Below are 17,624 nucleotides of genomic sequence, written 5' to 3'. Positions count from 1 at the left end.
ACTAAAATATTTTAAAATATCTGGACATTCAACGCTTACCGCTACGTAGCCTAAAGTTTGAATGGAAGCTTGATCAGAAAAATATATAAAATGAAAAAACAATTTATGTTCATTCTGCTTCTGGTATAGACTAATCGAAATACCATTTCCCACGAGTAAAACGAGGCACCTGTAATTTTCTTTCGATTTCACTTTCATTTAAAAAGCACTCGTCTTTCGTCGGTGGTTCACAAAAACAGTTTAGCTTCATCGTTGCACTTGCGAAAATTGGTTACAAAATAAACATAATACTTGGAATTTTTTCCGCTGTATTTTCCAAGTCTCCCACTTCAAAAGTCGTATCACGGGGTGGATTTTTGTCATCTGCTTCGATCTTGTACTCTGGATATAGAGAGTGTGTGGTAGTTGTTTCTGAATAATATTTTCTTGCCTGAACTATGTATTTGTTAATGGCCCCACATAGTGAATATCATGTGTTCCTGGCATTGCACAGACATTGGCGAAGCGGCTTTTCAGAAGGGGTTTACTCCTTTCAACATCTTCAGGAGGAACAAATATAACATTTGTGTTTGCTGAATTTCTTTTCGCTACTTCCACAGCATCGTGCACGTTTATAATAAGGTCTCTTTTTGCTCGTAGAGCAACAGTCAAATTACGTTTTAGTGTTCCGCCAACAGCACCTTTCCCGCGACCAGACGCAAAAATTCCAAGTTACATTCATTCCAAAAGTTTCCTTAAAAACGCTAGGTTTGCGAACATGAACCTTTGCTTGAACTGGCTCGGCGCTCCGTCCGAGAAGATAAACAACCTTGTGATATCTGGTCGTTTTTCCTTGATCTCTATTAATACTCTGCTTAAAAATGAGTGCGTGGCATGTTTATCATGCTCTATATGGTCAGACATAATCACATATGAAGCATGATTTCCTCTCGCAAACCACGCAACAGCAGTAAATATTGTAATTTTCCGGTGATGCCAATAACAACTCTGAATTTCATCTTGTGGAAGAAGAGTGAAATTCTCCGCGAAATCCTCTTGCAAAACCATTGAATATTCAGTCGTTTGTTTTTTCTGCACCTCGAACATTTTACTTTGCATTCTTTCAATAAATGTGTGTTTCATAAACAAGGGACACGCGATTTTACTAGTTTATCTGAACACTCTTGAACTGTGCCAGATTCTTGAATTCGAGATAGGTGATTTTCATCGCCATTTTGCCACTGGTACCACTCAATTTCGTCTCCAGCATTCCTGCACACATGGCTCCATGCTCGCGAGAACGTCGTTAACACGCGACGTATTTTGCTATCAGCTTCGTATGAATCCATTTGAAATTTTAAACGAATGATATAGCAGTTTGAAACGGTATTGGCTTTGCGTACCAAATTTTATTCAAATTGAGCCATGCACTTTTCGTCTACAGAAACTTTTATACCTTTTTCGCGTGTTTACACGGCCTGCAGCCATAAATTCGTCGCCTTATTATACCTTATATAAACTGTTAATAACCTAAATAAGTACTTTACTATGAAGAGTAAGAGCATTAGAATGAACATTTACCATAATTATTTTGATACCTTTTTATCATAATAAACAGTAATTCCTAAAACATGAGGAATATCAAATGACTTTAGACTGCACATAGCGGTTCAATTAACCACACTATTAACAATTGAAAGATATCAATAAATGAGTACAAGTAGTATAATAGGCGGGTTCTGCCGCCACCTCCACCTCAGGCTCCCAGTGGCCACCTCCACCTCCACCTCAGCCAGAGGCCTCCCAGTGGCCACCTCCACCTCCACCTCAGCCAGAGGCCTCCCAGTGGCCACCTCCACCTCAGCCAGAGGCCTCTTCCAGTGCTGCCAACTTAACCTAACTAGCGCGAAATTTGAATTTGTAAACAAAGCCACGTGCTTTTTGACAGACAACAACGCACCGCTAACCTCAGTACTGCCATCTTGACGGGCCTAAACCTCAGTAGTGCCAACTTAACCTCACTAGCGCGAGGTAAACAAAGCCACGTGCTTTTTGACAGCCACGTGCTTTTTGACAGATTTGTAAACAAAGCCACGTGCTTTTTGACAGCTGTCATCGACAACAACGCATCGCAAACCTCAGTACTACCATCTTGACGGGCCTAAACCCCAGTAGTGCCAACTTAACCTAACTAGCATGAGGTAAACAAAGCCACGTGTTTTTTGACAGCCACGTGCTTTTTGACAGATTTGTAAACAAAGCCACGTGCTTTTTGACAGACAACAACGCATCGCTAACCTCAGTACTGCCATCTTGACGGGAATAAACCTCGGTGGTACCAACTTAACCTAACTAGCTCGAGATAAACAAAGCCACGTGCTTTTTGACAACCACGTGCTTTTTGACAGCTGTCATCCGCCATCTTTAAACTACAGAGCGCTGTGCTGCCCTCTTTCGTCACCTGTCATCGGCAGTGCAGCCATCTTGGCGGGCCTAAACCTTAGTGCTACCAACTTAACCTCACTAGCTCGAGATAAACAAATCCACGTGCTTTTTGACAGCTACGTGCTTTTTTGACAGCTGTCATCCGCCATCTTTAATCCATAGAGCACAGTGCTGCCCTCTTTAGCTACTTACCTTTGAAATGTGGTGGCGGATAATTTGAAAAAATGCTTTTTTGACAGCAGCCATCTTTGAGCGCCGTGCTACACTCTTTAGCTACTTACCTTTGAAATGTGGTGGCAGGCAATTCCACATGACAGCAGTCATCTTTAATCAAGAGAGCACCGTGCTGCCCTCTATGTGGTGGCGGCAAATTGAAAAATTCTACATGCTCTTGTTTGGAAACAAACTCACGCGCTTTTTTGACAGCCGTCATCCGCCATCTTTAATCAACAGAGCACAGTGCTGTACTCTTTAGCTAGATACCTTTGAAATGTGGTGGCGGCAATTTGAAAAATTCTATGTGCTCTTGTTGGGAAACAAAGCCACGTGCTTTTTTGACAGCTGTCATCCGCCATCTTTAATCAATAGAGCACTGTGCTGCTATCATGCGGGCAATTTCGTCAGCTGTCATCCGCCATCTTTAATCCAGAGAGAACAGTGCTGCACTCTATGTGGTGGCGGTAAATTCCACGTGCTTTACAAACCCATGTGCTTTTCTGACAGCTGTCATCCGCCATCTTTAATCTAGAGAGAACAGTGCTGCACTCTATGTGGTGGCGGTAAATTCCACGTGCTTTACAAACCTATGCGCTTTTCTGTCATCCACCATCTTTAATCTAGAGAGAACAGTGCTGCACTCTATGCGGTGGCGGCAAATTCTACGTGCTTTACAAACCTATGCGCTTTTCTGTCATCCACCATCTTTAATCTAGAGAGAACAGTGCTGCACTCTATGTGGTGGCGGCAAATTCTACGTGCTCTTATTTGGAAACAAATTCTACTCGCTCTTCAGCTGTCATCTACCATCTTTAATCAAGAGAGCACCGTGCTGCCCTCTTTGTGGTGGCGGATAATTTGAAAAAATTCTTTTCGACAAGCAGCCATCTTTAATCCAGAGAGAACAGTGCTGCCCTCTTTAGCTACTTACCTTTGAGGCGGTTAATTTGAAAAATTCTATTTAACAAGCTGCCATCTTTAATGAAAAGAGCATCGTGGTGCTATCTTGCGGGTAATATTTTACGTCACAGCTGTCATCCACCATCTTGCATTGCTAACCTTAGTGCTGCCCTCTTTAGCTACTTACCTTTGAAACAAAAAAATCTATTTGACAAGCTGTCATCCGCCATCTTTAATCCAGAGAGAACAGTGCTGCACTCTATGTGGTGGCGGATAACTTGAAAAAATCTTTTTGACAAGCAGCCATTTGGGAGTTGAAGGAGGAGGATAAGAGAATGGCATTCCAAGATTGTATAAAAAGGAAGTTGCCTAAGACGGAAATACGAAGTGGAGAAGAAGAATGGGGCAATTGAAGACGGACATTTGTGAAAGCAGCAATTGAGGTATGCAGGAAAACAAACGCAAAAGTTAAGGGAAAGGAGACGCAGTGGTAGACAGACAAAATAAAAGAAATAAAAGAAAGGAACTAGGTGAAGAAAGAAATGGATAAGGAAAAGCAAAAAACGTATCAAAGGGATGAGAATAATATAGAAATGTTAAATGTGGAATACAAAAGACTGAAACTAAAAGTAAAGAGCAGTACTCGTATCAAGGAAGAAAAGGAGAAATGTTGGGGAGAGTTTACCATTAAAATTGATCAAGATAGTCGAGGAAATCAGAAACTATTATACAGAGTAATAAAATCGAAGAGAATAAATCAGGAAAAATCAAGGCATTAGAGAGAGAAGATGGATCCATAGTACATGACGAAACGGGTCTTCAGAAGATGATGGCAAAGTATTTTGAAAAAACTTTATAATGAGGGTGACTGCTCGGAGGAAGAAGGAGATGAGAAAATGGAAATAATATATGGAGGAAAAGAAGAGAACTCGATAACGTGGTTAGAACTTGAAAGGGCAGTGAAAGCAATGACCAAAGGTAAAGCAAGTGGAAAAGACGAATTCAATGCTGATATGATTAAGACGGCAGGAAGCATTGGACTACAGTGGCTATACACAGCCCTCAATGCCATATGGAAGATTGGCAGAAAGGAAAAGGAAATAGGAAGAAATGTGATAATTATAGAGGTATAACCCTATTATCACATGGGCTAAAAATATTGGAGAAAGTCATAGACAAAAGACTGAGGGATCTAATAGAAACACAGAGGAAGAACAATATGGCTTTAGACCAATTAGATCATCAATAGACTTGAGATTTACAGTGCAAACGATAATGGAAAAACATCTGGAAAGGAACAAGGAAATCATATTCGTATTTTTGGATTTGGAAAAAGCTTATGATATAGTAAATAGAAAACATGTATGGGAATGCCTACTGAAAAGGAATGTACCAAAATCATTAATTAACAAGATAAAAATGTTGTATTATGAGAGTAAAATCAGTACGGGTGAAGAGTGGTAACTCTGAAACATTTTATACAAAAAAGGTCTCAAGCAAGGAAGTGCACTGTCGCCATTATTGTTTATTCTGTTGATGGATGAAATCATAAAGCGAGTAAAACAGAGTATCAATAGTGATGAAGTGTATGCTTTGGTATTTGCAGATGATATGGTGATTTGGGGAAAGGGAAAAAAGGAGTCCAAAGGAAACTGGACATTTGGATCGAGAATCTTCTGAAGGAGTTTGGAATGGTAATTAGTAAAAAGAAAACTGTAGTCATGCACTGTGGAAAAGAGAAAAAGAGAAGCCAAGTGAACATAGACAGAGAACAGTTAGAGAATGTAGAACAGTTTATGTATCTGGGTAGCATTATTAATGGAAGTAATGAAATCAACCCTGAAATTAATAACTAAGTAAAGGTACAACATTCTATCATCAAGTCAGAGAGCTTTTATGGGATGACAAAATACCCAAGATAACGAAATTAACATTATATAAACAGTATTCCATACCAATTGTAACATACGGACTAGAAACACTGGTAACTAATAAGAGACAAGATAGTAAGATCCAAGCAGTAGAAATGAAATTTTTAAGAACATATGTTAAAAAGACAAGAAGAGATAGAATTCAAAATATTAAAATCAGAGAAGAGCTAAATATAGAACTGTTAGTACAGAAGATACAGGAAGCAAGACTGAGATGGTTTGGACATGTAAAAAGAATGGGAAAGGAACGGGTAGCAAGAAGGGAATTGGAAAGAGAAGTTAAGGGGAAGAGACCAGTTGGAAGACTGAGAGGAAGGTGGATGGATCAGATTTGGAAGGACATTGGAGAAGCTGGATTGGATGTGACAGATGTAATGGAGCAGGAAAAGTGGAAGGGCAGAAAGGAGTGGAGGAGGCTTGTTAACCACACCCAGGCGACTGGATTGGGACATTGATGATGATGATGATGATGATGATGATGATGATGATGATGATGATGATGATGATGATGACAACGTAAGTTGCCTGGAGTAAAATGAATTATGTAAATTATAAACAAGTTGATTAAAATTGAATGAAAAGCATCAAGGCAACTAGCTGTCAACTTGCATTCAGGAGATGGTGCGTTCGAACCCCACTGTTGGCTGTCCTGAAGATGGTTTTCCTTGGTTTCCCATTTTCTCACCAGGCAAGTGCTCGGACTGCCTTAAGGCCACGGCCGCCTCCTTCCCACTCTAAGCCTTTTCCTATCCTGTTGTCGCCATAAGACCTGTCTGTGTCATTGCCATACAAAAAAAAATTGTTAAAATCACCAATAGGTGACAGACAACTGTGAAAATCGTCAGATCATATGCAGTTGCAATTTGGACATGTTTTTTGGTTCACGTTTTTATTTTATAGTAGGATCCAAAGAGTTGAGTTGTTGAAGAATGTTAGTGCAATAATCTATATATATATATATATATATATATATATATATATATATATATATATATAATAGCTTGTCCTGACTGACTGACTGACTGACTGACTGACTGACTGACTGACTGACTGACTGACTGACTGACTGACTGACTGACTGACTGACTGACTGACTGACTGACTGACTGACTGACTGACTGACTGACTCATCATCGCCGAGCCAAAACTACTGGACATAATGAAATGAATTTTTTTGGATACATTCATATTAAGATGTAGGTGCTCGCTAAGAGAGGATATTTGGGTATTCCATCGCTAAGGGGGTGAAAAGGGGGGTGAAATTTTAAAATGAGTGTATCTATATCTCAAAACTTTAAAAGTTTACAGATGTAAAAATTAGTATTTAGAACTTTAAAAAGGAAACACGTATTTTTTTCTTTTCAGAAAATCCCAATAGGACGGGTGAAAAAGGGTGAAAAAGGGGTTGAATGCCTTTAATCAGGATACCGGTACTTATATCTCAGAAACTGAAGGTATTACAGACCTGAAAATTGGTAGTTTTGATGTCGTTTAAAAATAAAGAAATATGTATTTTTTGTTTTTGGAAAATCCAGTTAATGGGAGGGTGAAAAGGGGGGTGAATTTTTAAAATCAGTGTATCTATATCTAGAAACTTTGAAAGTTTACAGATGTAAAAATTGGTATTTAGAATCTTCATTAAAAATAAAGAAACACATATTTTTTTTGTTTTCGGAAAATCCCAATTGGAAAGGTGGAAAGGGGTGAAAAATGGGTTGAGTGCATTTAATGAGGATACTTACATCTCAGAAACTGAAGATATTACAGACCTGGAAATGGTGTTTTGGATCTCCTTTAAAAGTAAAGAAACGCGTGTATTTTGTTTTTGGAAAATCCAATTCATGGGGGCGGGGGTGAGAGGGGGGTAAATTTTTAAAATGAGTGTGTCTATATCACAAAACTTTTAAAGTTTATAGATGTAAAAATTAGTATTTAGTATCTCCTTTAAAAATAAAGAAACACGTATATTTTTGTTTTCGGAAAATCCCAATAGGAAGGGTGGAAAAGGGTGAAAATATGTTGAATGCCTTTAATGAGGCTAATTATATTTCAGAACCTGAAGATATTACAGACCTGAAAATTGTTATTTGGGATCTACTTTAAAATAACAAAGAAACAGGTATTTTTCGTTTTTGGAAAATCCAAATAATGGGGGGTGAAAAGGGGGTGAATTTTTAAGAGTGTATCTACATCTTAAAATTTTAAAAGTTTACAGATAAAAATTGGTATTTTGAATCTCCTTTAAAAATAAAGAAACATGTATATTTTGTTTTCGGAAAATTCCAATAGGAGGGGTGTAAAAGGGTGAATAACGGGTTGAATGCTTAAAAAAATGAGGATACATATATCTCAGAAACTGAAGATATTACAGAACTGAAAATGTGTATATGGGATCTCCTTTAGAAATAAAGAAACACGTATTTTTTGTTTTTGGAAAATCCTATTGATGGGGGGAGGTGAAAAGGGGGGTGAATTTTTAAAATGAGTGTATCTATATCTCAAAATGTTTATAGTTTGTAGATGTACAAATAGGTATTTAGAATCTCCTTTAAAAATAAAGTAACACGCATTTATTTGTTTTCAGAAAATGCCATTAGGATGGGTGAAAAGGGTTAAAAAGTGGTTGAATGCCTTTAATCAGGATACCGGTACTTATATCTCAGAAACTGAAGATATTACGGACATGAAAATTGGTATTTTTGATCTCTTTTAAAAATAAAGAAACACGTATTTTTTGTTTTTGGAAAATCCTATTAATGGGAGGGTGAAAAGGGGGGTGAATTTTTAAAATGAGTGCATCTCTATCTCTAAACTTTGAAATTTTACAGATGTAAAAATCGGTATTCAGAATCTTCATTAAAAATAAAGAAACACGTATTTTTTATTTTCGGAAAATTCCAATAGGAGGGGTGAAAAGGGGTGAAAAATGGGTTGAATGCCTTCAATGAGGGTACTTATATCTCAGAAACTGAGGACATTACAGACCTGAAAATTGGTGTTCGGGATCTCCTTTAAAAATAAAGAAACATATTTTTTGTTTTAAAATATCCTATATATGGGGGAGGGTGAAAAGGGGTGAATTTTTAAAATGAGTATCTATATCTCAAAATTTTTACAGTTTATAGATGTAAGAATGGGTATTTAGTATCCCCTTTAAAAATAAAGGAACACACATTTTGTTGTTTTCAGAAAATCCCAATAAGAAGGGTGGAAAAGGGGTGAAAATGGGTTGAATGCCTTTAATGATGCTACTTATATTTCAGAACATGAAGATATTACAGACCTGATAATTGGTATTTGGGATCTACTTTAAAAATAAAGAAACAGGTATTTTTTCGTTTTTGGAAAATCCAATTAATGGCTGATAAACAGGAGTGACAAATTGGGATGAATTTTTTGAAAGACTATATCTACAGAATATCTGAGAAACGTAAAATCTTACAGACGTAAAAGGTGGTATTCGGAATCTCCTGTAAATGTAAAGAAACATAGGTGATTTGTTTTTGGAAACTCCACTTAAGGGGAACTAAAAAGGGGGTGAAAGTTTAAAATGAGAATTTCTACAGTATATCTCAAAAAACTTAACATGTTATAGAAGTGAAAATGGTATTTTTTATCTCTATTAAAAATAAAGAAACGTGTATGTTTAGTTTTTTGTAATACCACTTGGGTCTGAGGGGTGGGGGTGGTAAAAGTGACTGAAAATGGTGTTGAATTCTTTTAATTAGGCTACTGATATCTCAAAAATGAAGATGTTACAGAAGTGAAATTTGATATTTCAAATCTACTTTAAAAGTAAAGAAACACGTATTCTCGGAAAATCCAATGAAGCGGGTACGAGGTAGGTGAAAGAATTAAAAAATTAATTGACTTAATTGTATGAGAATACATACATCCAATGAAAACTAAAGTTGTTACAGACGTGAAAATTGGCATTTGGATCTCCTCTAAAAACAAAGAAAAACGCGTTTTGGGGGGAAATCATCTTGGGGGAGGGGCGGGAATGAAAAGGGGTTGAATTCCTTTCATGAGGACACATAAATCATAAACTGAAGAAGTTAGAGTCGTGATAATTGGTATTTAGAAGATCCTTTACTATTAAAGAAACAAGTATTCTTTTGCCGGAAAATTCACTTGGGGGGGGGGAAGGAGTGTGAAAGGAAGTGCAAAAAAAGTGAATTATTTTTATGGGGGTACTTATATCTCAAAATTGAAGGTAATAGACGTGAACATTGGTGTTTGAAATCTCCTTTAAACATAAAGAAACACGCATTCTTTTAATTTTTTTGGGGGGGTAAATAAACTTAACGGCGGTGGGGTGTAAAAGGAGGTGAGACCAGTTGATTTTACTGTTCATAATGTACTTATGAGGAGCCTCCGTTGCTCAGGCGGCAGCCTCTCACACCTGGGTTCCGTGGTTCGAATGTCGGTCACTCCATGTGACATTCGTGCTGGACAAAACGGAGGCGGGGCAGGTTTTTCTCCAGATACTCCGGTTTTCCCTGGCATCATTCATTCCAGCAATACTGTCCAATATCATTTCATTTCATTTGTCATTCATTAATCATTGCCCCAGAGGAGTGCGACAGGCTTCAGCAGCCGGCACAATCCCTGTTGTCGCCGCTAGATTGGGGCTTTATTCATTCCATTCCTGACCCGGTCGATTGACTGGAAACAGGCTGTAGATTTTCGATGTACTTATTCTGATCATAAAACGATCATTTTTTAATCTTTCCTGGGTTCGTTTTCAAGAGCCATCTTTTTCTTCGGAGAACGCTCTTAGATTACAGTAGATTATCCTGGCATATAAATAAAAATTTAAACACATTTGAAATAAACGATAGGAATGAGATTGACCTTCCAATTGTTCATCTCTATAATAAGGTCAATAATGCACTGAAGTATGTCATTCGTATCGCCAGAAATCTCGCACACTTGCCTACGCGCGACAACGGTGCTGGTCACATTGTCAACAATGACAGTGGCAGCAGATGTAATTTACCGCCAAGTAGCGGTCTTGCATCTTGCTGTGGAGTCCAGAACATGTATAATAATAATAATAATAATAATAATAATAATAATAATAATAATAATAATAATAATAATAATAATAATAATAATGTTCTGGACCGTCGTCAAATGTGCGGACCGCGCTGGAAACGGTTCCTGGACGGGCAATAACTAATAATGCATTCCGGCCGCGGGTTCAGTACCGCCAAGGCACCCAAGACGACACCACGCCGGATCTTCTGAAGGATTTGATCCATATTAAAAATGCTTATAGGGAAAGATGGCAAAGATTTAGTGACCCAACTGACCGGGTGGAATACCTGGACCTAGCCTGGGAAGTACGAAATCGATTGCTGGAGAGAAAGATTGAAAAATGGGAGGAAACTTGCCGTAATCTATTAGAAAACGAGTCAGATCGCAAATTTTGGCGGATTCTCTCAGAAAACGAGTCAGATCGCAAATTTCTGCGGGTTATATATAAAACAATAAGCATTCAATTGTAAATTTCAGTATAATACCGTAGCGAAGCGCGGGTATCTTGCTAGTATAACATAAAGTTCATAGTTGAAGACAAAATGATTAAATTCTGAAATTTTTTCAACGTCACCATCACTCGTGATGACAACAGATTTGTGTACAAGATACAGTGGGTCACTTTAATATTCGGACAACACCAATGATGGAATTTTTCCTGACAGAATGCGTTCGCAAACAAATGTATATACAACAAACACACGTCCAACAATTCATGAGTATGTACCCCACGTATCACAACAAAATTAAATGTCAGGCGAATTGGTGAAGTGTTCTGATAGTGATAGAAAAGGAAATCATGAGATACTACACATCACTTTATTATTCGGACACGTTTCCGTTACTCCATTTGCTAATATTAGCCCTAAAGACACGGAAAAGTTAGTTTGTTCTATGCCACAACGACTGAAAGCCGTGGCAATGCCGCCAAGTACTAGATTGATTTGAGTTCCTTGTTACGCTACAGTTTCGGTCATTATGATCCTTGTGTCCAAATATTAAAGTGGTTTTGTTATGTGATAAAGTGACGACTTATTTTTTATCTACATGTCATTTTTGTTCTGTGACACTTGTATTGTTATGTAATCATAGTGGAAACATTGGGGTTTTGTATTGTCAAACTTTCTGTTCTGTATGTATAAAAAATACAGATATAATGTTCAGATTGTCACATGTCATATGGTGTCCGAATATTAAGGTGACTCACTGTATACTGAAAACCAGCCCTTTCACCCATTACAATAAAGAGCAATTCTTTACATCCTAAAGCACATAAACTGGTAGCCTTTCATAGTCTAGTCTACCATTATCTCGGAGAGAATTTAACAAGGAATGCAATTTGTATGAGAAATGGATAATTTCATTGGCTTTAATATCAAAGTCATCAACAAAATCATAGACAAAGTGAAAAATAGGCAATTATCTGTATTAATTCCCGACTAACTCCACCTTCGCCTACAACAACCCCAGCATCTGCCATATTTCAAATTTATTTAAAAAACAAAATTTCCAAGTGTCTTTTGCAACTCAATTCTAATCAGAGCATATTTTTCAACCATAATAGTATCGACTCCAATAAAGATTACTTTCCAGCTCTGGGATTTACAGACTCACCTGTGCCAAATGTAAGACCTCTTACATGGGGCAAACAGGTAGAAGTTTGTCCATCAAATATATGGAACACGTAAACGCTAAGAAATGTAGGAAGTTTTTAGCAATGAATCTTTATAAGGAAAGGACGTGTCACACTTTTATGTCCATCAAACACGTTTTGGACATTCTTAAAAGAGTGAATAAAGGTAGAACACCCTTGAAAATACAAGAGTCGAGTCATAAGTTTTTTCCCGCGAACAGGAGACAACATGGAAAATATAAGATATGCATTTGGAAATAAAGGGCATGTACTTATGCATAGTCCTCGAAGGCAAATTCTGACTTCAGGAGATTTTCGTAGAAAAGTGACAGTACACATGCCATTGCTAAACATTGTTTTATTATGGTATATACAGCAAATACACAAGACTATGTACTAAGGACAGGTCTCTACCGGTTACAGACCTTCAAAATAATCACCCAATGTTTCCACTGTGTGTTGCCAGCGGTGGGGCAGGTACTGAATACCATTCGCTGCATGTGCATCGCTAACGTGTGACACCTCTCTCCGAAATGCTGTTACGATGTCCTCTTTGTTAGCAAACCGTTGTCCACGTAATGGCTTCTTGGCTTTGGGGATTAGATCATAGTCGCACACCTAATGCTTCCCGCAGCTCTGCATGGCATTGGCATGCATTTCTGCTGCTGAGAACTGCTATTTTAATATACGATCGTTGCTCCTGCTTGTTGACTTCCATTTTGTGACATTCTCACTCGCATACTGAACTTGGAGGCATGCTTACACCCACACTGTTGTTTACATACACCATCTAGTGGCATCATACGCAAGTACATACCGTACGTTTCCAAATGCATATCTTAGATTTTCCGTGTCGTCTCCTGTTCGCGAAAAAAAAGTTGCCATGGCATGACTCGACCTCTGTATTTACATCTTTCTCGACCAAGTGTGTAATAGTAACAATAATCTAAATGACTCGATTGACAGCAAAAACACTATTCATATCAAAGTTCCACACATATTTAAAATATTCCGAAGAGAGAAACGCACATTCAAAATAAACAAACCATCACTTCCCAACAGTTCGTCCTCCACCTTCACAATCCCTCCTCACATTTCCCTTTCCCCTACACGTTCCTCTTGTCATAACATGACACACAGATACAACACGTGTCAAGCAGGGCACACGATGTGAGTTGACTGCAGAGCAACTTAACACAGGTTGTAAGTCTCCCTTTAGCTCCTGATTCTTCAATACTGAATTCTTTCTCTCCCTTGTCGCATTTCAGATCTCGCCCTTTTAACACTCCATCATAGCTTTTAAACACAAGCAGCGACATAACTCACTACGGATACGACAAGACAAGTTCTCATAGGTTTGTGTAGTGTTCGAATTACATACCTCTCAACAAGTCTTTTTTACTATTCACACTTGTACCTGTTGTCATACTTATTATGAACCTTTCAGGCGATGTTATCTTCATACCTCCTTTCTATAATGTTTTATAAACATTTTGAAGGAGATACATCATTTTAGTGTTATTAATCTTTTATAAGCAGCTTTTACATCCCTCCATAGAGGGTTGGCGTCAGGAAGGGCATCCGGCCGTAAAAACAGGGCCAAATCCACATGTGCGACGCAGTTCGCACCCGCGACCCCACAAGTGTGGGAAAAGCGGCAGGAAAAGAAAAGAAGAAGAAGAATCTTTTATAAGCAGCTTTAGATGCCCAAAATGGGGGTGAAACATGTCCTTCTTTTATTAATTGTATAATTTATATGCAATTCTTGTAAATGCATGTTCTATTGATAAGGTGGACCTATTAAAAAGGGGGAGGGGAACTTAGTTCCTCTCCACTGAAGTCAGAACTCAGGTCCACAAGTAACTTTATCAGATATACTTCTGTTACTGTATATTTTCTCTTTCAGGTAGTTTATACATTTAATTACTTCAAAAATTAGTTTTGGCAGTCTGAAGAGCCTAACAGTTATAAATTGACTCGAGTCAGAAATGAAAATAAATGGCTTCAGATATCACAAGTTTGCTTTATGTCGCACCGACACAGATAAGTCTTACGGCGTTGGTGGGATAAGAAAGACCTAGGAGTTGGAAGGAAATGACCGTGGCCTTGATTAAGGCTAGAGCCTCAGCATTTTCCTGGTGTGAAAATGGTTCGAACCCACTATCTCCCAAATGCAAGGTGACAGCTGCTTCATCCAAACCACAGAGCCACTTACTCAGTTGTATCATATTTATTTGCGTAATAATATTTTATTTTATGAAATACTTCCTCTCATGCAGAGGCTGCCTTGCGACAAAGTATGCTTTTACATTTATTTTTAGAAGAGGAAAATAGATATACTGTACTTGAGAAATGTTGAAGGTAACCTAATTGTAACAGTGATTTCTTAGAATTATCAGTGAGCCCCTTAAGGCTATGATGGCAATCTCCCGTAACGTTGTAACTGGCAGAGAGATCTGTTTCCAGAAATTAGCGGCAAAAGCGGGAATCGTTCCCCTTGCTCCAATCATCACACCTACTATGTCGATTTCCTCTATCTGGTATTTCTCCCTGTAGTAAGGAATTGTTGGTAAGTAAATATTCCTTTTCTCTAGGTTAACATCTGAGGGCTGATAGCTTTCAAAGCGAATTGTGGGGTCGATGATGTAACGTCTCTTCTTATTCTTGAAAGCAATGATGTCAATCCTTCTGTGGCTTCCGTTGTCCGCTAAGCCATGAACCTCTTCAAATACCTGGAAACCATGGCCTTTTAGCGTTGCCGCAGTTAGAGCGGATGTTATGATGACGCGTATTCCTTGAAAGTTCACCATGAGGACAAGATCCCAGAACATGTGCAAGAGTTTCAATCTCCTTGAGACAGCGCCTACAAAGGGAATCGTACTGATATCTTCCTGGTACCGATCTAACTGCTGAAATGTTTGCTGTCATCTTAATTGCTTCACGCCATTCACTACATGATAAGCCTTGATGGTCTCGAATCCAGGAGTTGGCAGGAGTAAATTCATTGTACAAACATACACCTCTTCCTTTCTGCTGCAAGTTACTCCACTCACTGATTGCCCTTTCTCTCAGTACTCTTCTCACTTGATGTAGCAAATTGTCTGATGGAGGGACAATGAGGGATTGTAGTGAGAGAGTTATTTCTTCTTTCAGCTTTCTTGTAGCATGGATGTATTCGTCACCTGAGCTTAATAGTATCTTACAGATGTTAATGTGCTGAAGATGAACATCCCAAGTGCCGCAGAAGAGTCCCAACCTCTTATATTTTTTCTCAGTGTAGACCATTCCATTAGGAATGTCTGCAGGTATTTGAAGAATTTCCTTAAGAGCACTTCGAATTAGTATGTCTGTATCAGCTAGGAACTTTTTCGGAATCTTCTCTGGCTTGATAGTTTGGAATGGGTATATGAGAGATCGGCATATAACTGTATTTATTACTTTAAATTTCTGGTCAGCCTGTAACAGTGGAGAAGAAACCAATTTCTCCATTTTATTCTGTAATTTTTTAAGCTCCTGTGTAGGTTGAAAAATTATTTCATTTGAAAAGTTAACTCCCAGATAGCGGATTGTTTCCCCACGTCGCAAACTCGATATATCATAGCTCTTAAATTCAGCTGGGTCTTCGATTAACTTTCCGCGTTCGATGCAGATTGCCGTAGCGTAGATTTCATTGGGTTGACATAAAGCCCTGTTTCATGAAATCTCCTTGTGACTATTTTCGAGAGCTCAAGTGCTGTTGTTCGACTATTTCCTATGACAACCAAATCATCAGCGAAGCCCATGATCGTTAAAGGTGGAAGATGTGGTACTAAAGAGAATCCATAGTGGCTTGTGAGAGTCTTCAGTTAGTTCGTTTAAAATATGATCTGTCCCTAGATTCTAGAAACAGGGAGAAAGAGGTGAGCCGTGCATAACACCTCTTTTTAGGCTTAAGGTGGCTGTCTTTCCAGTTACAGTTTCTATTTTTGTAGTGATTCCTAATGTCCTCAAGGTCTCATGTAAATGAAGGTGGCCAATGTTGTCAAACGCCTTTCTGACGTCTAGAAAAATCACTGTTAGGTCAGTTTTGTTCTGTTTCGCGGAATTTAAAACCGAATCGGGTGTAGAAGTATTGATATGTGTACCGGCTGAAGATATAAATCCCCGTTGTTGTGGATTAAAAGCGACGTATTCTCTCAGGCGTTTATCAAGAGCTCGCTCAATTACTCTCCTAACAACAGAAAATATTGTGATTGATCTCCAGTTTGCAATGTCATCAGGGGCACCTCCCTTGTGTAGAAGAACGGTTCTTGCCTTTCTAAAACACGGTGGTACCTGTCCTGGTTGCAGCATACGAATGGCTATTGTGGCAGTTATCTCGGAAGTGATGTCACTTTTAATAGCTCTAACGATGACGTAATCAGGTCCAGGTGAAGTGTCCACCGCAATTCTACTTGTTGCAAGCTGTATTTCATCTTTAGATTCATTAAACGTGTCATTGTAAACCGTTTGTCTAGCTTCACTCACTTTTGGGGGATAATTTTCTCTCACTGAATTATTTACATGTTCTAATATTTCATGGAAATGGCCATATACATGTTGAGAATTAATCAGACATCTTTCATTGTTTTCATGAAGGGTAGTTCTAACTGTTTTCCTACGTTGATTGTGGAACTGAAATTGAGTTAACTGATATAAATATTTACTTCGCCTTTTTTCTCTATCCCTATTAGCGGACCTTTGCAGATTTGAACTTTGTTTATATCCTTTTTCCGTGTTAACATACGATTTCTCTTTACGTGTTTCGTAAAATTTCCTTGTTGGGTGTCTAGGTTCAGGCAAAAAATTAATTGCAGTGGACAGAAACTTTAGAAAGTCTTCTACAAATAAGAATAATTCAGAATCATCGATGTCACCTTGTAGCTTTTCCCTCCATATCACCATTTGCTCTTGGTAGTACGAGTTATGTGTGTTTTGTTGTTTTATTTCTTTTCTAGATGCATGCCCTTGTTCTGCAGATGTTCCTAAATTTATTTCAGTACTTACTTGGTGGTTCGATTTCCCAGCTATCTGTCTATTCACTAGCCGTGTTCGGTGCTCATTCGGATGTGCTTTCGAGATATGAATATTGACCCCCCGAGTGGCCCGCAATGGTTACACACAGGCTGAGTGGAATTACTTTTGTCATTTGCTGAAACATTACTTCTGTTTGAATCATTCATCTCAATGCATGATGTGTCAGCAGAGGTATATAAACTTTGCTTAACATTACTTTCGTGATTACCAGCCGATCAATTAAGTGCTATGGTAACTAAGCACTATAAGTAAATAAACAAATATGGCTTCCCAGACTGAAGATTTATACACATTCAATTTGAAAAGATTATATCAAAAAATATACTGACGAAAACACAGATAACATAGCATCGCATAAAAATCAGTATAAATAACCACAATTACAATCCTATTATGCTGAAGAATACATCACTTAAAAGATT

At 38.2% G+C, this 17,624-nt stretch overlaps 1 protein-coding gene across 2 annotated transcripts in view; it reads left to right on the top strand.

The window, feature by feature from the left end:
- The window catches only part of LOC136864822 (plasminogen receptor (KT)), a 239,865-nt gene that overhangs the window by 167,995 nt on the left and 54,246 nt on the right, over window positions 1–17,624 (top strand). The window lies entirely within an intron of this gene.

The sequence above is a fragment of the Anabrus simplex genome, chromosome 2 (assembly GCF_040414725.1).
Source record: "Anabrus simplex isolate iqAnaSimp1 chromosome 2, ASM4041472v1, whole genome shotgun sequence".
Lineage (NCBI taxonomy): Eukaryota > Metazoa > Arthropoda > Insecta > Orthoptera > Tettigoniidae > Anabrus > Anabrus simplex.
Note: the sequence above shows the minus strand (reverse complement) of the source record. Positions and strands in the feature narration are given on the sequence as shown.